The 22,793-nt window shown below is 45.2% G+C and overlaps 1 protein-coding gene and 1 long non-coding RNA gene across 3 annotated transcripts in view; one reads left to right on the top strand and one right to left on the bottom strand.

Annotated features, from left to right (window-relative positions):
• KCNMB2 (potassium calcium-activated channel subfamily M regulatory beta subunit 2) overlaps window positions 1–22,793 on the bottom strand; it is a 198,116-nt gene that overhangs the window by 29,694 nt on the left and 145,629 nt on the right.
• LOC112646000 (uncharacterized) overlaps window positions 1–22,793 on the top strand; it is a 101,729-nt gene that overhangs the window by 60,342 nt on the left and 18,594 nt on the right. Inside the window, exons 3-4 of one of the 2 annotated variants that reach the window (XR_003127413.2) lie at window positions 5,216–5,331; window positions 11,071–12,379. This is a non-coding gene — a long non-coding RNA (uncharacterized LOC112646000). Of the gene's footprint in view, window positions 1–5,215; window positions 5,332–11,070; window positions 12,380–22,793 lie in introns of those variants that run through there. The other variant, XR_007408195.1, reaches the window with a different exon arrangement.

Raw genomic sequence — 22,793 nt, 5'->3', positions numbered from 1 at the left:
TCCATAGAAAGACATTTTATGATGTTAGCCCAGTGATTCTCAAACTGTGATGTGCATAGGAATTACCTGGGGGTCTTATAACAATGAGGAATCTGATTCCCTGGGACCTGGGTGGTGCCTGAGTTTCTGCATTTCTAACAGCTCTCAGGTGATGCTGTGTGGAGGGTCTGCAGAGAACAGCGAGTGGCAAGGGCTCAGAGCACGGACTTCGAGTCAGTGGTCGGCGAGAGGCCCAATTTTGTCACTCCCTTGCTGTGTGGTCTTTAAAAAGTCATTTAACTTTGGTTAATGGTTTTAACTTTGGTTAGACTCGGTTGTTTTTCATCCGTAACATAGAGAGTTTGAAACAGAGAACCTTTACGGTCGCTCTCCACTCCAACATTTTGTTACTACCTCTCCGGGACTAGGCCGGGGAATACATCTCATCCAGCAGCCCTGGGACAGCATCAGAGATGCAAGGAACGGAGGCTGTGGGGGCGGCGGGGGTTGGGTAACCCGTCTAGACACAAGAAGTCATCCTCCCACCCCTGGTCTCCACGGATAAACAGTGAGAATTAAAGAAGGTGACACCTGAATGGATGGCTTTAGGAAGCCTTAGAAGTTGAACCTGCTAGCTCTTTAAATTACATGGATCCTTAAAAATAAATAAATAACTAAATAAATAAATAAATAAATAAATAAATTACATGGATCCGAGATATTTCAAGTTAGTTGTGTTCCTTTTTGAAGATCTTTAAAGCATATCCAACAGGATGGAGATTGAATCCATTGTTAAAGCCAAGGAGCCCGCAGGAAATCAGAATGACTTGACTCTACGTTGGATGAACTACCCTCTAAGGATGAGGGTTGGCTTAATCTCCCAGGAAGTTATCTCATCCGTGACTCTGGTGGAGTCTTCTGCTCACCTCAGTCACTCCCGAAGGCCTAGGCATGTGGAGTAGACGGAAAAGTGGCCCCTCTGCGTTAAAGCAAAGCAGTCGATGGCTGAGCTCCTGCCCTGCTCCCGGTTACCACCCGGCATTTCACAGACACACCCTCCGTATTGTAGACGCTCTGACATCACTCCAAGTGAGAGGAGCGAGTGATCTAACGAGCGTAGGACACTTCCAGACGCCGTGATCCTAGCGTGGCCCCCTGCTTGTTGTTTTAAGAGGATACGGAAAGGGGGAGATGGAAGATACATTCATTCTAATGAACCGTCTAAAGCTTGTTGGAAAGAACTTTCACTGACTCCTCGGGTTAGTCCAATAGGTGGATTTGGAGTTTCTTCAGCCCAGACAAACTGTTACTTAAACCCTGCAAGGTTTGCTATTAATTAAAATGAAAGAGAGTAGCTGCTTTAAGGACAACAGCGTAAACGTTCTGCGGAAGCTGAAAAAATTTCCAGGCTTCAAAGAAACACCCAGGATATGTTAATGGAAGCAGGTTTGGAGGTTCCCTGAGCTCAAAAGCAGGCCTCCTGAGCTCTTAAATAATTACTCCAACTCCGCTCACTTTATAAGACAAGGAACATCTCATTTGAGTTGTGATTAGGAAAGTGATAAAGAGACAAAAAAAAAAAAAAAAAAAAAAAGCACTGTATGCTATTTTGTAATTTGGAGCCCTAGCATGAGCAGAGCGTGCGCCGGGCTATGGGCCGTGGGAGCAGCCCGGCTCCCGCTCCATCCCGAGGTCACCTGCTGCGGCATCTTCTAGGGCCGCGGTGAGGCCAGTGCAGCCCCTGGAGCATGGAGACGCCTCCCAAGCCCTGGGCCCCACGGGGAGGCCCTGGGCCTGGCCCGGAGGAGCTTGCCCGGCGCTGCCTGGGGCTGCTCTCGGGACCGGTCCTGCGGCTGCCACTGCCCACCCTGGCCTAGGGCTGCTGCTCTGGTTGCTTACATAAAAAGAAAGTGGAACCGGAATGAAGAAGACGAAGAAGATGAAGAAGACAAAGATGAAGACAAAGAAGAAGAAGAAGAAGAAGAAGAAGAAGAAGAAGAAGAGGAAAAGAAGAAGACGAAGAAGACGACGAAGAAGAAGACGACGAAGACGAAGAAAAGAAGAAGACGAAGAAGAAAAGAAGAAGAAGAAGAAGAAGAAGAAGAAGAAGAAGAAGAAGAAGAAGAAGGAGGAGGAAAAGAAGGCGACGACAACAAAGAAGCAGCAGCAGCGGTGGCGGCCTGGGAGAGCCGTGCCTGAATGTCTGGGACGACTGTGGTCTGAGAACCAGCAACCCCCGAGCCGCAGCCTCCGCCTGAATGACAGCAAGTGGCCCGAGGATGTGCCCACCTGCCTCGGAACTGGTGTGGGGCCTCTTCGGCCTCCCGCACACAGCCTGTGCCTTCCTACCGCCTTGACTCAGTCTACGTGTCCCCTCTGCCTCCCTCCCCTGCCTGGTGAGTGACAGCCTTTGTCTGCGGGCCCATCTCCGGGGTCATGGGGAGCCTCCCTTCGGCCATGTTAGCAGCGTCCTCGGCCCCGCTCCCAGCTCTGGGGTGGAACCCGTGGGAGAAAGCACGCTCCCCGCTGCTGGGCTGCGACTCCGCCTCCCGGCTGGGCCAAGGCCACTTCAGGGCAGGGCTGTGTCTCACACGCCCTGACGGCGGTTTACACCTGCGGCTCACACCTGCAGCTCACACCTGCGGCTCACACCTGCGGCTCACACCTGTGGCTCACACCTACGGCTCACACCTGCAGCTCACACTTACGGCTCACACCTGCAGCTCACACCTGCGGCTCACACAAGGACACACTGGGTGCACCCGCCGCCCAGCCCTCCACTCTCCACTTGACACCGTGATGGTCACTGACTCCGGCCGCCTGCGCGGTGCCACTGCTGTGGCTCCCTCCTGATGCTTCCCGGGGTCAGGATGCTGTTCCTTCTCCCACTCCCACCTCCTCGGGCTCCTCCTCCTGACTGCCCTGCTCCCTCTGTCTTTGTCATTGACTCAGCAGGAAGTTTCCGTTGCTCGCTGGATTATCATCCGTAAGGTCTCCTTTAGAAGGGCAGCAGGACCCCAGGAGAGCAGACGGAGCCTATGCATTTGTCGGCCCCGGGCATCACCGTGCGCCAACTGTAGGACTTTGGACAAGTCACCTCAACACCCCTGTGTCTTAGTTTCCTCAGCTGTAAAAATGGGAATGGCAGCGTTTGTTTTTCTGGGTTGCTTGGAAGACGAATGAAGTAACAGATGCTCGATACCTAACGTCGGATTGAGGCACACAGTAGGAACATACTGAACATTCGCTTCTTTCTTTTTCCTCTGTTATTAGTTTTTACAGCAAATGGATGGATTTTATCTTTTTGTAAAAAAATCCAATTAGGTTGCTTTGTACTTGTACATCGAGACTATTGATTTCTTTTTCCCCCTGTGGGCAGAGACACTCAAGAGAGGAAAAATAGTTTTCTGAGATACCGAGATAATAAAATCTGAAGTACTTACTCATTCTCATTACGTTCCGATACCCATCCTGAGCCAGAAGAGCATAGAGAGGTCCCTGAACGCTGGCCACGCATCACCATCATCTGGGAAAAGGTCTAGAAAAATACTGGATCTCAGGCCAGACCAGCGAGAACCTTTTGGGTGGGGCTCTGGCATTGGGATTTTTTAAAAAGCTGCCCAGGTATTTTGCATCAGGGCTGCAGCCCACGTGAGAAACATTGCTACAAACGCTCAAGTTCTGATTTTTCATTTAAGTTAAATCCTTTATGGAGACGCCTCCTGTCTCTGGAAGCTTCGGCCGGAGAGTAACAGTTCTGAGTGCTACTCTGTGCCGTGGCTTCTCCATGGGTACCAGCGCCGAGGCCTGGAGGTGACAGCTGCAAGGGCGAGGGGCGTACGAGGCAGGGAAAGAGCAAGTGGATGCAGTTTTCTGCCGGTGTCCGTGGCCTTGAGCTACGCATATGGGATGCGCCTAATGCACTCTGCTCTATTAAACAGCAAGTAGGAGCCAGAACTATTTAACACATAATTACACACCTAATCTTGCGTAAAATTGTTAACACTAATGACATCACAGCAGCAACTTAAAAGGTCACTCTAAGCACAGCAATATAGGAATGCTTCTAATGTGTGAGACTTCCTCTTTGCAGACGGCAAATTATATGTTCTCCATAGGAACGGAGTTGTTTTGGCTTCAGGGCCTTGGGAGGGAGAGGCCAAATGTATGGTGACAATTTTAGACCCAGTGATTTAATTTAGAAAACACTGGTACATCTTAAGAGCAGTTTTAAATGCCTTTGGGATTTTTTTTTCCAAAATAAACTACTACGTCTTGTTTTCATTCATTTGGGCGTCCATCTGATGGCGCCTGTTACGTGCCTGGTGTGTGCCAGCCGCGTCCTGGGCGTTGTGGGCACCAAACGCCAGATCTGGGTCCAAGGAGGGGTCACGATAATGAATCAACATTGGCGCCCTAGCAGACCTGCTCTTTCCGAAGGGCGCCGTGACTTCCCAGTGGGCATATCTAATAGCTACTTGTCTCTTCCCATCTTACTTAACTTGCTCGGCTTACTGAATTTGATACTAATATCATTGGTCATTTCCTACTTCTGAAAACGCTTTATAACCTTGACGTACGGACAACGTTCTCTTGTTTCTTTTTCTCCCCCGCTGGCTGCTCCTTCCATTTCTTTGTTGGGTTCCCGTGTCTCTATCTGCCCCCTAAGTGTTCGTATCATTTGGGGGACTAACGTGGATGTGAAAGACCTTTCTTCCCCAGTTTATGCCCCAAGGACTGAGTGATTGGCTCTGCTTGCTTCTCGGATGTAGAGGCAAAGAAGCGTACTGCTGGACGCTAATGGCCTCTTTGGGAAGAACCAAGTGAGGGAAATTGGGTTCTGTGAATTTTTATCACGGACTGCTCTTCAACAGCTGGGTTGCCAATGTCTGGGCTCCTCTGGCTGGAGATGGTTGTGGGAGTTACTTGCGACCTCTGTCACGTATGTGGGCCAGCTGTTGTTCGAGTAATCAGGATGTGTTTGACATCTGCTTCAGGAGGACGTAGCCCGAGCTAAATAATGTACCTGTCCTTTAGCCTGCTGGTGACTTGGCTTGTTGAGCTCAGCACTTTCAGAGGCTCTGGGCTTTTCATCTTCACTCTGGAGCCGAGTAAGTGTATGAACAAAGGCAAAACACTCCTTTTTTCCCCTCACTGTTGCCACCTGTGAAAGGATAACTGTGGAGCTAAACTCTATTCTTTTAGCTAATTCAGTATTCATTCCTTCCATTAACAGAAACTTGTTACTGAAGATGTAACACATGGCAGGCATCGAGCTGGGTCTTGGGGAGAAGTTGGTGAACACAGCCCATGTGACCCCTCCTCTGTGGACCTTATGGGCTCATCAGACAGGTGTGCATGGAGATCTTTATTTTATTTATTTATTTTTTGGAGATCTTTAATATGAGATTGATATGCATGTGCATAACGAAGTAGGTTTTGTAGCACATCTACATCAGAAATGACTATCTCAGGGCTCAGTTGAAAAAGCTGTGAAATTACTTTCAGGTTGAAATCCCAGCTCTACAACGCAGTAATTATGTAACCTAAATACATTGTTAAACTTCCCTGAACCTCATTTTCCTCATCAAGAAAATCAGAGTAATAACAGATATCATAAAGATTCACCATGCAGATAATTTGAAATAATGTATAGCATTGAGTAGGCACTCAGTAAATGTTAGTGTTTTTCATTTGGAGGAAATAGAAATTTTTTTCCAAATTGCCATACCAATACATCAAGCCCTTCTGTTTGAGTCATTTAAAAAAAAATACGTCTTATGCAGAAATGGAATACACATTTCTGCATGGGCTTAATTAGTCCACTATTCCATAATTCATTTCTTAATGAGCTTTTCAAGCAGATAATCACAACTGATGTTCAGTTTGATTCCTTCTATGCTACATATTTAAAACCAGTTTAATTGTTAAACATTCACTCTGTTGGGCATGCACATACACAGCTGGTGTGAGAAAACCTGCTCATAACTCACGTGTGCCTCAGATTGGTACAAATGACAGATTTATGCTGAAACCATCCATCTCTTCTCAGTGCATGTGGTTTAATTCTTCTATTTCAGTTGAAAATCAAGGACGCCAAACTATAATAAGAGCTTTTTTACAGAGAGGAGCTAGAAATGCCAATAATAAACATAAAGGTATGAGGTTCTTCTCCAGACCTATATAAATAATGCATTTATACGCATTGTTTCATTTAATTCTGTAACCCATATGAGAGCTCTCACTATTTACCAGAAGAGGAAAGTGATATTCAGAAAAGTAAGTAAATAGTCTCAAGTCACAGAGCTATTCAGTGATGATGTCAGATTTTCAATCCAAGACTGTCCAACCCCCAAACCCACGCTCTCTCAACTTCTTTTGAGGTTTTGAGAGCCCTTTGCCTCCTGGCCTCTAATTCTTCATACATAACACGAGGGAATTGAAAGAGATGAGTCTAAGGTTCCTTTCATCTGAAGAATTTTATTTCCTTCTGCTGTGGAAAATTTCAGCCAAGGTCTGTTCCTTCGACTTGACTTCTAATTTGTCTTTAGTTAGATATAATTTCTTTCTGTTTTATATTCTGTTAATTTCTTTATTTTTTAAAGATTTTATTTATTTATTCATGAGAGACACACAGAGAGAGAGAGGCAGAGACACAGGCAGAGGGAGAAGCAGGCTCCATACAGGGAGCCCGATGCGGGACTCGATCCCAGGACCCCAGGATCACACCCTGGGCTGAAGGCGGTGCTAAACCGCTGGGCCACCCAGGCTGCCCACATTCTGTTAATTTCTTAAGTCTTAAGGCTCATGGGCAGTCTAGTAAAGCAGAGGGAGGAGAGATTAAGCACCAAGCAGGAAGGCAACATGAAAGCACCCCAGTGATCCTTGAAAAGGATTTCTGTAGACCCAGGCATTGCTGTAGAGCTGGACATCTCGGGTGCAAACCTTGTTTTGATGTTCAGATTGCAACAGACTCTTCCGTCTAATCTCTCCCACTCCCTATGCTGCCCCCCCCCGCCCCCGCAGCCCAGCCCTAACCCAGTTGTTGACCCACCACTCTGTCCCAAGGCGGAGCTGTGATACTTGAAATTTTAGATGCCGTAGCAGATTAGTGAGATATTTTGGGGGCAAAAACATATGGTTTGTGGGTCCAACTGTGGTGGTCACTGAATGAACTCTATTTGTCCATGGCCTCTCTCAGTAGGTGCTCTGACGGACTACTGATAATATGTGTAAAATTCTACTACGAGAGGAAACCAGCTGAGCTTGCTCTTCTTAGCCCCAAATTGAGTACCTCAGGTCTTTCTTTTTGCCAATGGGACTATTCCTTTGATTTATCCTTGTCTTTAATTGCTAAATGAAATAGAAACCATGAGCTTTGAAAGCAGAGAAAACTTGACTTCAAATTCCATTTCTGCCCTTTTTGTTATAATATTGCATTGGCTATAAGCTAATTAACTTCTCTGAAACTCAATTTCCTTGTCTGTGAAATGGGAATATGATGTAACCTTCAAAATTTGTTGTGAGGATTAATTAAAATAATGAACCTGACATTATCGGTAGCTTTTTATTTATATGTAAATGCTTATTTATATATCCTAATATACCTAATATGCCAAATTAAGACCATTATCTCAATGAAGGGGTTTGAGACAGAATTCCAAAAAATCATTGAATACTAGCTGGAAGAGATATCAGAAATACTCTAGTGCAGACATATGCCAATATCGAGGCTTGGTGGTTTTGGGTTTTCTTGAATAGTTAAACTTTTTGAGACTGTAGATAAAAGGTAAAATGTCTTTAATTATAAAAATAGGTTTCCACAATGCAAAGGCACTAAGCAAGCAAAGGAAAATATTTTTAAAATTCTAAATTGTACTTTGATCCAGTGGAAGGAACTGTACTTAAAAATATGAGGAAAAGAAAAACAGTAACAGTAGTAGTGATTCCTTATTCCTTTTTGATGCTTACAAGTTGAAGAAAAACCCACTCAAACTACTTGGATTTTGTGGTGAATACTCTTGAGAAATATGAAATTATATATATATATATTTTTTTTCCTTTTTAAAAATCTATGTTCTTGTTATTGTCTGAAAAATGCCTAATGTGATAATTCTGTTGCTGAGAATAATCATAAAATAAGTAATATAATGCCTTGGAATATAATACCTCAAAGAGCTTCCACCTCCACATTTTGTAGCCTGTATGATTTTGGGTTCCACATTAAGGACTAAGAACCCAGGAGACTAAGAGAACCACATAAGAAGATGAGTGAGGGTCAGAAATTGGAAGCCTAGCTATCCTTCAACCCACACATCTCCCCCTAACTGACCACTCAAATTGGAAAGAGGCAGCATGGGTCAAGGAGGCAGATGGGAATCATTTCTGCCCTCACTTTCATTTCTTCCTTGCTCTGTGACATGGGAGGAGTTAATTAGCCTCACCGAACCTCAATTTCCTTATCTGTAAAAATGAAGGTTGTAATTGCCTCCAAAAATCGTTTCAATATTAAGTGAGAGGTCCTGTCAAGTGTCTGGGACATGATAGGTACTAATCAATGTAAATCTCTCCCTGAAAGGGACTGATTTGGTTTTATTGTCAAACATCTGTTATCAAAACCCAGAAGACCTGCCTCTTTTCAAAGAGGGAAAAATAGCCAATGCATATGTTTGGTTTCTTGAAAAAGAAAAAAAAAAAAAAAAAGAAAAGGACAGCTATCCATTAAGATGCATTGATTAAAAGTTGATTCATATTAGAAGATATTGAATATATGGGGATGAAAAAAGTGATTTTCTTGTCCCTCACACCTCATCCACTCAGTCTCCAAATTCTTGTATATAATTTCTTACCATCTCTAGAGAACCACTGTCCAATAAGAGTATAATATGAATCACATATGTAATTTTAAGTTTTCTAATAGTCACAATGGAAAGAATAAAAGAAGAAATTGACTATAATAATACATTTTACTTAACCTAATATACCCCCAAATATCTTCAACATGTAATAAAATAAAAGTTATTATTATTTTTTAAACATTTTATTTATTTGGCACAGAGAGAAAGAGAGAGAGTGCACAATCAGGGGCAGTGGGTGAGGGAGAAGCAGGCTCCCAGCTAAGCAGGAAGCCTGATGAGGGGCTTTCCTCATCCCAGAACCCTGGGATCCTGACCTGAGCCAAAGGCAGAAGTTTGATTGACTGAGCCATGCAGGCACCCCAAAATAAAAATTATTGATGAAATAATTTATATCTTTTTTTTAAAAAACTAAGATTTTAAATTTCAGTGCATATTTTATATTTATAACACATGGCAATGTAGACTAACCACATTTAAAGTGCTCAGTAGGGGATCCCTGGGTGGCGCAGCGGTTTGGCGCCTGCCTTTGGCCCAGGGCACGATCCTGAAGACCCAGGATCGAATCCCACGTCGGGCTCCCGGTGCATGGAGCCTGCTTCTCCCTCTGCCTGTGTCTCTGCCTCTCTCTCTCTCTCTCTCTGTGTGACTATCATAAATAAATAAAAATTAAAAAAAAATAAAGTGCTCAGTAGGCTCATGTGGCTAGTGGTGAGTGTTTTGGGCTATTTTAGAATCTTCTCTCTGTCACTACATCAATTTTTGCAACAATAATATATCATCAAAAACAATCATCATTTCCATTTATTGAGTACTTGCCATGTGATGATGAGTGCTGTGTTTTATATGCATCACATTGACAAATACCCTATTTTATGGATGAGGAAGCTGAGGCTTAGAGAGATTAAATAATATGAAGGTCATACAACTTTTTAAATGGCAGATCTGGGGTTCACATCTAGGTCAGTTTGATTCCAGTGTCTATCATGCTGTCTGTCTAGATTCCTCGAATAGCCTCCCTACTGGTTAGCTGCCTCACAGCAGGACATTTTGATATGGCGATGTCAAAATAGCCACTTCAAATTTTAGTACCATTATTTTATTATTGCCAAGTAATTTTTGCCACAGACATTCTTTGAGCCTAAATTTGTCTGCACATTTATAAGGACCAGCCAGACCCTCAGTTCATTCCCACATCACTTAGAGTTGTAGGGCTGGGGTGAGGTAGAGGGATATAATCGGTGTTCAGAGCGGGCCAAGATTGCTGGTGCAAATGCCAGCATTGTCCCCAAAAAGGATGAAGTTTCCTTAGCTGATTCCAGATCTAGGGAAGATGCTATGCAAGAGGAATCATACCAAGTAGCAAGGCATCTGTCAAAGACCATCAGGATCCTTTCAAAAAGATTTAGGAACTGACTTGAAGATGCTAAGAAAGAACAATCTGACTATCAATTAGGATAACAGTTCAAACGGATGGAAATACAGCAAATATGTTTAATTTGTGACTTTACAGTATTATTTTTAAAACTAACTGATTACCATTAGAAGATGCTAGGAAATAAAGTTATTACATTGAAAATTGGTAAGAATAGGGAAAGCATATCCTACATTTTCTATATTAACTAAAGCACTGGGAAACCAAATGGTAGGTGAAGTGAAGTTTCTCTTTATAGAAGTAGTTCACCTAATTAAAGAGGAAATGATATTAGAATTAAACTATCATCATTTTTCAACTCTTAAGAAGCCAAATTTCCTAGACTTTGATCATCAATGACTGTTACCATCAAAAAAGAGAGCCAGTCACAATATCAAATATGAATTAGTTTTGTCAAACCCCGCCTCCCCCCAACTTGAATCTGATCAAGGCTCTGGAACCAATGAACAATTTATAGAAAACAAAGAGGACAGAACATGTTATAAAATATAGTGAAGATGCAATCAGTAAAATTCAGATTTTGAGGACAGATGACCTGGAGTCTTTAATAAATAATTCCAAAGATAAAATAGAGAAGGAACCTGTTTATTAAAGGAGACTTAAAAAAACATTATTTACTAAATATAATGTGTGAATTTTATTTGGATACTGATTTACAGACTGTGAAAGAAAAAGTCATGTTCTCTTCTATTTTTAATCTTTATTGCAATCCAGTTCCTCTAGGAGTATTTTTTCTAAGCATACTTTTAGTCGGGTCACTTCCTTGCTTAACATCCATCAATGGCTTTCTATTCTTTGTAGGTGAACTCAAGGAAGACTTCACAGGCTTCACGTGCTCTACTTTAAGGAGGATGATACAACTTTAGGGAAGCCTTCCTAGACGAAGGGAAATTGATAGGAAAGAAGGGGAAGAGTATTAGGCAGAGTTTCAAGGAAGAGCAATTGAATAAGCTCAATGATATGAGCATATTATGTGGGGACTGGGTGGGAGGTTGGAACTTCTTGAAATCGAAGGTCCATGTTGTGTAGCTGGAGAGTGAAGAGCCATGAAAACCAAGTCTTGGAGAAGTCGATCCTTGTTCTAGTGGGATTCATCATTGCACTTTCCTTTTGCTCCCTAAGTGTCAATATAAGATGAAACTCTTCTTGAAAGTAGTGATGCTCAATCTTTTCCCCTCATGACACACGTTTCCATGCACTCTACTCTATGAGCATTACCGACTTCTGAAGGTTAGACTACAGCATAGGCCCCCAGTTATGCGCCAGCTTTACCGTGGTGGCCTTCATGACCAATCTCTGTGCAGTGTGTCTGGTTACCCCAGCTGAAAACCCCGCTGGTGGTGGTGGTGGTGGTAAAGTAGTGTCCAGCAGCGGGCGGCAGGAGCTGGGGGCGAGAGTGCTAGAGCTCCAGGGAGGAGCATTCTCACCTACTAGACCAGAGCCAGCAGACAAATCCAGGTCCGAGAGTGAAGTATAAATACAAACACCGAGGATTATGGTCAGATTCAAAGACTGGCTTTATTGTGTTCCCAAGAGAGAGAAAGGTGGTTGAGGACCATGGAGGACACACCGGCTTCCCCTCCTCTCAAGATTTGAAACAAGCTTGACTCAAGGATGCAAGGAGTCAGCCTGGAACAAGTGGGGAAATGGTCCTGGTACAAGTGAGGCAAGGCTTGGAGGCAAGGGCTTTCCATCTTTACTGGTGTGTTACTCTCTGCTCTCCCCCATTTTTGACTGTGTGGTCCTGAGTTGACAATTAAGCACACCTTAGCGTATTTCCTTATTTTTAAAAATGGAATTATTATTGGCACATGGAAGGAACTTAAGGAACTCTTTTTTTTTTTTTTTTTTTTTTAAGATTTTATTTATTTAATCATGATGAGAGAGAGAGGCAGAGAGGCGGACTTAATCCCGGGACTCCAGGATTAGGCCCTGGGCCAAATGCAGGCTCTAAACTGCTGAGTCATCCAGGGATCCCTGGAGCGAGCTCTTTTTAATGGATTTATCTCAAAGTTATGTCAAGGTCAAAGAGACCCATTTCTTCTTTCTGAACATTCTCACCTTACATAAACTGATATGTAAGATCAAAATAAAGCTCTTCTCAAACTCATGTTTGCCATATTGCTTTCAAAACATGTAAAAAAAAATGAAAATAAGCACTGCAAGCAAATTGTAGAGGAAAAAGATGGTCATTGTTTCTTTCAAGGGACAGAATTCTGTAAGAAACAAAAAGAAACGCAGCTGCAATAGCCAAGGATAGCGGCCAGTTGAGTACATTTGGCTAGAATAGTCCATCATGAATGAATTGTGGGGTCGGGGAGATTGTTTCCAAAGCTGTGGTATATTATGGATCCAGAGTTTACACAGCACTGAGTAAGCAGGGTTATTGAGGGAAACTAAATGACAAACCAACCAAAGCTGGTATTAGTGACATGAATATTTTATGCTTTAAGGAATTTACCAAAAATAATCAATTACTATAAAGCCCTATTCACTGCTAAGTGACACTGCTAAGGACATGTTATGCCCTTCGTCATCTGAAACTCAGAAGATCCTTGGAGGTCATTCTCCGTGTATCTGATGATTCAATCCTTTGGAATGTTCTAAATGAGGAGTCATCAGCTATTGATTAAAAGACTCCAGTGGTGAGGAATCTACTTTCTCTGGAGACAACACCCCCCCACACACACACCCATTGTTGGACATTTATATTTGTTGGAAAGTGTTTCTATAATATGAGCTGGAGTCTGCCTTCCTAGAGTTCCACTATTGCTCCTGGGTCTACAGTTTGGGTTGCTTTCCAGATGTCTCATTCAGCTGTAATATCTGCCAAAACTCCTTTGCTATAAATTGAATGTTATCCAACTGTTCCTCACATAACATGATCTCAATTTCTTTTCTTAGTTTAGTCCCCTCCTCAGGCTGTACTCTATTGGTTAATATTTTTCCCAAAGTATCACAAGCAGAACAATACTAAAATTTATTATTGAATGGTGCTATATATTTTTAAATTAATTTAGTTGCCACAGAACCTCTATAAGAAAGGCACTCTTCTTATTCTTACCTTATTGATGAGGAAACAGAAGCATAGAGACCTTAAATAACCTGCCCAAAGTCATGAAGCTGAAACGTGGAGGAGCTAGAAAATGAACTTCCAGCTGCCTACATCCAAAATCTATGCTCTTAAACATAGCACAATTGTTATTTTTCTGAATATGGTGCTTGTAGTGTCATCTGCTTAGTGCTGAGAATAGCAAAACGATCCCCTCCTTCTGTGTATGTATCCTGGGAGACTGCATTCACTTCTGGCTGGTATGCCTGACCATGACACCTATAGGGGATCAAGTCAAGAGTCAGATCCTGAACTTCCACACCTGTCTTGGAAAGGCCATGCAGAGGTCCTTATCCTGAAGATGATGGGGCCCTACTTTACATTTAGGATGATGGAGTCCTATTTTGCACTTTTTTTTTAAGATTTTATTTATTTATTCATGTTAGACATAGAAAGAGAGAGAGGCGGAGACACAGGCAGAGGCAGAAGCAGGCTCCATGCAGGGAGCCTGACGTGGGACTCGATCCCAGGACTCCAGGATCACGCCCTGGGCCAAAGGCAGGTGCTCAACTGCTGAGCCACCCAGGGGTCCCTATTTTGCACATTTTATTTTGATATCTGTCACACATTTTTGAACGGGGGGAGGGGCAGGCCATGTGATCATATTTATATATTTGAAACATTACTGTGAAGCTAGTATTGAGGATCAATTAGAGCAGGATGAAATGATAAGCAGGGAATTAGATGATGATGAGGGCAATAATCCAGACAAAACCCAGAGGTAGTGGAGATGGTAAAGGATGGAGAGATCTAGGCATACCTGCTTGGAAGGTATGAGGTGACTGAGTGGATTCAAGGAAGATAAGGCAATGGCAAGAAGATCTTTTTTTTTTTTTTTTTTCAAGAAGATCTGAAAAGGATTTTCAGGGTCCCCTGAGGACAGGTGTAGATGGTGGCATCATCTATCACAGTGGACAATGTAGTACAAAGAGGAGCACTTTGGGGCAGGGGTAGGGGGGTAGAGTTTGGGGGGTTCAGGGAGTGGTCAGGAAGGATCAAGAAAACACCAGGCAAAACCTCCAGGAGAGAGGGCTGCAGGCAGTGGACAGTGAGGAACTCAGACGAGGGGTCCAGCCTCGAGCAGGTGCAACAGCTTGGCTTTTGTTCTTGGGAACCCTGAGGATAAAGTCTCTGAGCTGCCCTTGACGTCTTCCTGTGTCAAAACCCCAGCAAAATGGCTTTCTTTATTGCCTTGTCAGTTGTAAATGAATTTACTTTTACATAAGAAATGATGTTTGACAAGAGCCGTATTCATCACTTCAAAATGTGCCCCGAATGCTCTAGCAAGGTGACCAGTTGTATGAATGGTATGTCTGATGATGCTGCGTGGTTCTTTCTCAAGAAAATGAATTCTTATTGTAAGAATCTAATATTTTTAGTATAAAAATACAGGAAATTTAGGTCCCAGTAAAATAAGAGTCTATTTCGTCTAGAATACAAGTATTAGGTCATTCTTCAATTTCCTCTCTAAAAATAGTATTCTCCTTTTTAAAAAAAAAATACTTAAACATTTTCTGAGTTTGTCATTTATTGATGCATCCATTTTTGTAATATTTGTTAGAAACGTACTGGGTCAGATACCATACAGGGGATGAGCGATGAATTCCCTGGTTTGGGCCATTATCAGAAAAATGGGAATCAAAGGCTTAAGCACAACAGTGAATGTGGTGAACTGGCCGCAAATATTAACTGGTGAACTGCTGACCATTTTTTAACAGCCTGTTTATTCTTGTGGGAATCGAAGATTAATTCTTGCTCCAGAAAGTCGAAGATGGAACAGGGTGTCTCTGAACTTTGATGCATTTTCTGGAACCGGGCTGCAAATATTCCATGATTTAGAGAAATGCGAGCCTAGTTCAGAAAGCGGTTCTGCCCCTGCATTTGTATGAAGATGGTTCTGTTAACCTCCGGGGAGGTGAAATCTTCTGCTAAGTTGAGAGCTTCTAGCAAAATTAAGGTCAAAGAGAAGGAAAATAGTGAGGTGTCGGTTAGAAGGAACACATGCCCTAGGCTTTCAGATGATGCTGGTATCGTTTTGTGCTACTGTCCAGCCGTCTGCTCTGACGCAGGGAAGAGGAAGACGTAACGTTGTGCCAAGGTTGAGTGGAGGAAAGGAAGTTCCTGTACTTCTAGAAGCATGTTCTTGGCAAGCCCAGTGCATGCGTCTCCTTTGTGGTCCAGACCCGGGTGGCGTGCTTTCCCCAGCATCCGTGACACAGGTCTGGGCCCGGTGCCGGCACCTCCCCTGCATGTGAGTGAGAGCTGAGGACTCACTGAACCCCGAGGGTTTTCTTGCTCAACCCTTTCGGATGCAACCAATGCCTCAAGACTGAGATGGAAATGAGATCTATGGCCCAGGGCCCGGGGACCCTGCAGCGACGGAAAGTTTGCAATCCCTGCCCACCAAGGGGGTGATAGCAAGAGGTGAGAGCTGCTTAGGGCCCAAGGTGGAGCCTCCTGGATGAGATTACTGCCCTCACAAAAAGGACCCCAGAAAGCTCCTTCGGCCCCGGCCACGCGTGAACGCAGGGACGGGATGGCCTGTTCATGAGTAAGGAGGTGAATCTTCCCCAGACGCCGAAACTGCTGGCCCTTGATCTTGGTCTTCCCAGACCCCAGACCCGTGAGAAACACATCTCTGTGCCTTATAGGCCCCCCACTCCGAGGTACCGCGTTAGGGCAGGTGGCCCGCTTGGACCAAGGCGGATGTGCTCAGTGCCCTCTTCCTTATCTTGCCCACCCCTGTTTCTCGTAGCCTCTATCTCCCCAAGATCCAGTCTGAAGAAAGGGGTGGCACCGAGGGCTGGGCTATAATTGAAGCAGAAAGCCCTGTCCCAGAAAACCCCAAGTTAATATGCTTGAATAGGGGACACCGAGTATTTTCAGCTCTGTGGCTGAAATGGAAATGTCGTGGCTTCTGTGTGTAGAGGACTCCTCGCCTCCCCCGGTTTGGCGGTCACCGCAGTAGGCGATGCTGAGGTCGCGTAAACTTGCAGAGGAACGTGCCTGGCAAATTCCTCGAGTCCCCACGGGGCCGTGGATCTGGAGGACATGGGGCCGGGAGGAGGGTGACAAGGGGGTGAGGCACCTGCAGACGGGCCCTTTCTGAGCTGCTGCGTCCCCCTCACTCGCTTCCAGGGAGGACCATGCTCTGCGTGTTCGCGTCCTGTCCTCTTAGACATTTGTCAGAACAAAGGGGCGATGCCAACTGGATTATTCTGGACTCAGATTCAGGAAGGGGAGCGAGCTGGCCTGAGATCATTAGGCATCGCCGTGCAGGTGGTCACTGCGGGGACACGAGGGTCACGTGGAGTGGCAGGAAAGCGGGAAACGAGGGTCAGTGGCCGATGAACAAATGGGGGACGACATGTCCAGCAAGCGTTGGGGCTGGAAATCAGGGACCCTCAGCCTTGAGCCAAGGGAGGGGGCCGGGGCCTGGCCTCTTCTCCTTCTCGTGTCCCCAGGTCAGAAGAGCGGTCATGATGGGCTGCTGTGCAGGCCTCCCCGGGCCCGGAGGTGCCTGGCCTGGGCCCCACTTCGCTCGGCAGGAAGGCGAGAGGTCGGGCAACCGGGGCAGAGAGCCCGGGCACTTGTCCTGGAGCTGCCCACGGCCTGGGGCCTTGTGGTGCATGAAGGGGTAGAGGCAGCCTCCAGGGAGGCCCACTCCGAGCCTCTCAGCCAGGTGATGCGCCGACGACCGGGCAGGTGCTCGGGCGTGCGGAGGCCGAGGCGGGGGCATGGGCACCCCTGGGCCGGAGCCCACAGCCCGGAGCCCGGCGTCCTCTGATGGCAGAGCCTGAGTCAGGACTCGCTGAGACCGGGTCGGAGGTGAGCAGTGGGGGTAAGCAGGGGGGCAGAGGGGTCGGGGGCGATTCTGCCGTCGTTAGGCAAACCCAGATGGACTGCCACGCAAGCAGGTCCTCCTGATCCAGTGAGCACCTGTGCTCTTAATGGTTTTGTGCGATTGCTTTTCCCAGGAAGCCATGTCGCAGGGACCTGCCCCGTGTTCACGGGCACTTCAGTCCTTTCGCTGGAAGGGTGCTCCCGGCACCTCACAGGGCCTCGACAGCCATGCAAGGGCAACCCTGTTTATAGCTACGTAACCAGAGTCTGGAGGTGCATGGGACAGTCCAGTTTCCTATTGGCACTTCCTTACTCTTCAATTGTCACCATTTGGACAATAAATTGTATAACCCACCAACTGAGTTACAGAAATCTCCTGGGAGCAGATGTTCTTCCGTTAAATGGTAACTTTACTAGAGATCGAATTCCTACGTAATACATGCATCTGGGTCTAAGTTGTACTCTGGCCCATTTACATAATTTCCTTATTCTGGTATCAATAAAGCTATTATTACTATAGCTTCATGGTACATTTGAATACAGGAGAGAACTAGTCCATCCTTTTTTTTTTTCTACCAAAAATATCGTGGCTATTCTTTAGTATTTATTCTTCTGGATGAATTTTAGATGTAGCTTGTCAAATTTTGTTTAAAAAAAAAAAATCTTAGGATTTGGATTGGAATTACTCTTGATTTTTTGGGTAAATTTGGAGAGAATTACCATATTTACCCAATCAAGTGTTTCTGTACTTCCTGCCTTCCTGCCTGGACTTCTGAATATCGTTGCTGACTGTGGGTTTGCAATTCCTGCGTTCCATTCACCTTTTGGGATAGCCCGCTGGTTGGATTTGTTGCCCGTTTCCATGGTTATTATTATTTACACGACATAGAGGGTCTAATGACTTGCATGTACTTGAGCATTTTTCAGGGTCTTCCCCTGGCTCGGACCCTATTTCTATCCAACCCCAGCAGGAAGGTGCTGTTTCCCATTTCATCCTGATCTGGTGTGAGAACTGGTCATGCAAGGCCAAACCCTAAGACATGATAAAATGTACTTTCATTAAGCAGCGCGAGCACTGGGTACTCTCAGAGAACTCGAAAGCGCATTACATGGTGCAAACTGTAATGGGGATATAATGGTTAAAAACATTGAATGGTTCCAGTGAAGTCAAGGTAAATTAGGGACCATACATATCAGGGGTGAAAAACCAAATCGATGAGGTCAATTAAGGGAGGCACCTTTGGAACCCCGAAGGAGTCTTTGCTTGCAAGTGGCAGGCTGCCTCTCAGCACCACCTGCGGGGCCTGCAACGTCCCCAGGTCTGTATGTGTAATGGCCTCTTCCTTGGGGCGGAACGGGTGGTATTTGGGGGTTTGCTTTACTCTGAACATTAGACAGTCCCCTCTGGGTGAGTTGGCTCTTGCTGTCACGCTGCTGTTCAATATTAGTACATCACTGGGCGTCCTTCTCTTTCAGGCTTCGCTTGTGCAAAAATAAGAGAAATGTGAGAAAATTAGAAACGCCGGATTGACGAGTCTGGCTTAGACTTCTATTTGCTCTGCAAGCTAGAGATGGGGCTCTTTTATTATTCTCTTTGTTTAGGTGAAAGGAATTCCGATGGAGGTCAGGGGGATAAATGAGGAGAAAATGCAGACCTGCAGCCTGAGAAGTAAATGCTCATTGACCGACCCGAGGGCTCCACTAAAGGCAGGGCTCCTCCAGAGAAGTGAAATGGCAAAGCAGGGATGCTGAGGGCCGTGCCTCTTGACCTTTTAAAATCCACTCCTCCCACGGTGCTTTTCATTCTGCTTCTGACCAGTCTTGTGTGATGCTGTGACTTGTAATATGAAATACGTATTCGGTCTTCTTCCTGAGTCTGGCACCGAGCTCCTAAAACCCTTGGAATTTCCAAAGTGAGGAAAGCAGCAAACGTGTCTTTTGTTATGTTAATGAAGTGACCTTTGGAAAGCACCCTTGGGTGGGGGACTGGTTGCCGGGAGAATCAACCTTGTGGGTCAGAGAGTTGGAACTTCTGCACCCTCGACCTCTGGGGAGAAGGTAAAGACTGGAGCTTCCATTAACCACCAACGGCCAATGATTTAATCAATCCTGCCTGTATAAGGCAGCCTTCAAAAAACACCAAAAGGACGGGGTTTGGAGATTTTAGGGTTGGTGAACACAGAGATTTGGGGAGGAGGGTGCGCCTGGCAAGGGCCTGGAAGCTCAGAGCCCTTTCCCCACACCTTGCCCTATGCATCTCTTCCCTCCGGCTGTTCCTGAGTTACATCCTTTTACAATACCTGGGTAGTCTAGTAATTAAAACGTTTCTTTGAGTTCTGTGTTCTAGCCACTCTGGCAAATTAATTGAATCTTGGAGGGGGCTGGTTTGGGAACCTCTGATTTCTAGCCAATAGGTGAAAAGCGCACGTAACAACCTGGAACTTGTGATCGACATGGTGGAAGCAGAGGGCGGCCTTGGAGCACTGACCCCGGAACCTCTGGAACCTGATGCTGTCTCCAGGTAGTGTTGTAGGATATCCTGCCAGTGCCTGAGAAATGCTTGATATCGTGTGGGAATCACTCCATACCCCCAGCCCCAACACACGCACCCACAGAAAGAGGAAATCGGGCTGGGCAGAGACCCTCAAACGAGGAGCACAGCACCAGGGGGCACTGGTTTTAGGCTTCCGCACCACCCAGGAGGCAGATGGTCCAGGAATCAAGGTCTGAGGTCCAGGGCAGAGCAGGTGCTTAATAAAGCGTCGCTGAAAGAATCTTCTGGGGGAATCCATACTCCACTTCCTCTCTGCATGGACTGGATGATGGAGGAGGATCATCTCTGGGAAATGAGACTTGTCAAGAGCCAGTCAAATGAGACACACACGGAAGCCCCTAGTGATGCAAATGGTCAGATCAAAGGGAAAAGTGTCTGCACAGAAGTCCTCTCCGGAGGATCGGCCCTGCGTGGGGCCTGTGTGGATAGGAGCGCTCCATTGCAGGGCTAACGAGGCGTAAACCTGCCTAAGACCTCGGGCATTGGGCTGTACATGGCAGCTGGGTCTTGACTGAGTGATGGGCGAGGAGAGAGAGAAGATGGATGGGGAACCGCGGGCATAACTGTGGCGCCTCATCCTAAATCTGCAACTAAAACCTAATCCCTGGTTCCCCTCATAGGGTTGTAGGTGGACGAGAGGACGTTTTGAAGTGCTGGCTCCCTTGTACAGTGAGTTCCTATCTTTGGCATTTATTCAAGAGTTTTACACAAATTATTATTTTTAAGAGTTTAGTTTATGTTTCTGTTTGCAACACATGAAGAGATATGGCAGAAATAACATAACAAACTATGAAAATAAAATAACAAAACTAAGAAAATATGAAGATAAAGAAATTTAAGCTAACAGTGCAGTTGTCACAAGACAGTGAAATTAATGACCAAATCACTTGACTAGAAGATATTTTTCATAGGAATCTGGAAGGTGGGGATATCCCTTTTTCTGGGGAAGTGAGGGGAGCTTTTATATATGAGGTAGGATTTGAGATGCATTTTATATGTTTTAATAAAATCTGGAGAGGCAGAGAGGAATGGGGATGTACAGAAGCAGATGCAGAGAGGAAGACAAGCAGCAGGTGTATTGCAGAGACGATGTGTTGGAAAACAAAGTCTTAGGCCAAGAATGAAGGAGGGGGAGGGGGACAGAGGAAGGTTGGGTGTAGAACAGAATGTTTGGAGTAGGAGAGACAGGATAGTCTGTGTCTTGCAATTACCATCTTCTTGGCAGAAGCAGGAGAAAGGGCATTTAATCAAATGTGAGGGGAGCAGAGATAAGCTTGAGGGTGTGATAAAGAGGGGGAAGGTCTAGATATCAATTTCTAAGGGTTCCAGGGACTGGGGAGCAGACAAGTGGTCAATAAAAGCCTTGCCTCGAACAAAACCAGAAACGACAAGCTCCCCTCCCCGCCTTCAGTAAATACACACACGGACTCACACACACACACACACACACGAACACGCAGCCGAGCGATGGTAGCAGAGCTGACCTAGAAGCCTGACTGGCAGGTGCTGAAGAGGACGTAGGTGGGTGTTACAGGAGGAGAGCTGGTGACAGTTGTGCAGGAGGCGAGCTGAAACATGTTCACTAAAGGGAATGTCCTTTTCTTATCGCCTCTCACGCTCCCTTTAGGAAAATAAGAAAAAGGTAGAACGAAAAGCTGAACAAGAAAAGGGAGGTAGTTTTATTTCATGAAACAGAAAATGGGCAGGGCTTTGGCGTCTCCTCACTCCTCATCTCCTAGGGAGAGGGCTAGTGTAGTTGGCCGCCTTCCTTCTCTAGCGTGCAGTTGATGAAAAACACGGGGAGTGGAGAAGCCACAGAAGTGCCCTTTGGGAAAGAGAGTGGGCCCAGGAGCCCATGCCCAGCGCCACCCTCTGGGACGAGTATGTCGTTGGCGCCAACTGTGCAAGAGGGCACAACTAACGTATTTGTGAGCAGACGGGTACAGCTTCGGTTGGATGGGCTCACACGTCAGGATGGCTGTACTTCGTTATTGCAGACATAAAAGAGGAGCAATAAATGTACCATTTCTTTTTCTTGAAGCTCTGAATTCAGCTCACTGTTCCCATCGATTGGTTTTCACAGGGTCTCACCAAGCATCATGGTGTGCTTAGGCTGGGGCGGGTATCTGGGGTGAAGAACTGTTTAAATACCATTGTGGTTAATTCAACTCTAGGCCAGGAGAGAGATTTTGTCCTTTTGTTTTGTTTTTCCTTTTTTGAGGTAACGTTCAGTTTTAATATGTGCATATCATTCTGGGTAATGCAAACCCAGACAAATGCTCCACATTAGCATCAGTCTTACGATAGTTTGCACCTGGCATCAAAGCTGAGAATAATTAGTTGTCCCGATTCTCACTCCTTGATGCCAGGGGGTAACGTGTTGTAATGGTAGGGTATTAAGGACATCTGTGTTTTGGGGGGGCAATTTATGAAAAATCAGTTTATGATTCAGTGTACCACCATGCTTCTTGTTATAATGAGTTTATTCGCATAAAGGTCAAAATATGCAAAAGCATTTGATTTTAACAAATAGGGGTTAGATTTTATGTTAGATTGGCAAAATGACAAATGGTGTGATGGAAAGAACACTGGACTATAAATCAACTCATGGGGGTTTAATCCTGGCTCCTTCATGTACTGTCTAACCTTGATCATTTAACTTTCCTGAGCCTTGGTTTCCTTTCCTATAAGATAATCCGAGTCATGACTTGCATTCCAAAGTGGTTTCCTGGTTTAAAATGTCTAACAATAGTGACAATAACTCTGTGAGTGTGGATTTACTTATGAACAGTCCCATTTCTCAGATGATGAAACGGAAGCCACTAAGGCATTTTTGAAGCCGCTAGAAAGTGGTCGAAGTAGGACATGACCCACTGCTTCCTGCTCCCAAACTGAAGATTGGACCCACCACTCCCCAGTTTCTTTTTGGCTTGATTTCTTTACAAAGAAATTGCTGAGGATCAAAAGGTACCATCCAGCCTTCCTCTCCACTCAGCCACGTGTGACCATGGTCAC

The sequence above is a fragment of the Canis lupus genome, chromosome 34 (genome assembly GCF_003254725.2).
Source record: "Canis lupus dingo isolate Sandy chromosome 34, ASM325472v2, whole genome shotgun sequence".
Classification (NCBI taxonomy): Eukaryota; Metazoa; Chordata; class Mammalia; order Carnivora; family Canidae; genus Canis; species Canis lupus.
This window is presented reverse-complemented; position numbering and strand designations above follow the sequence as displayed.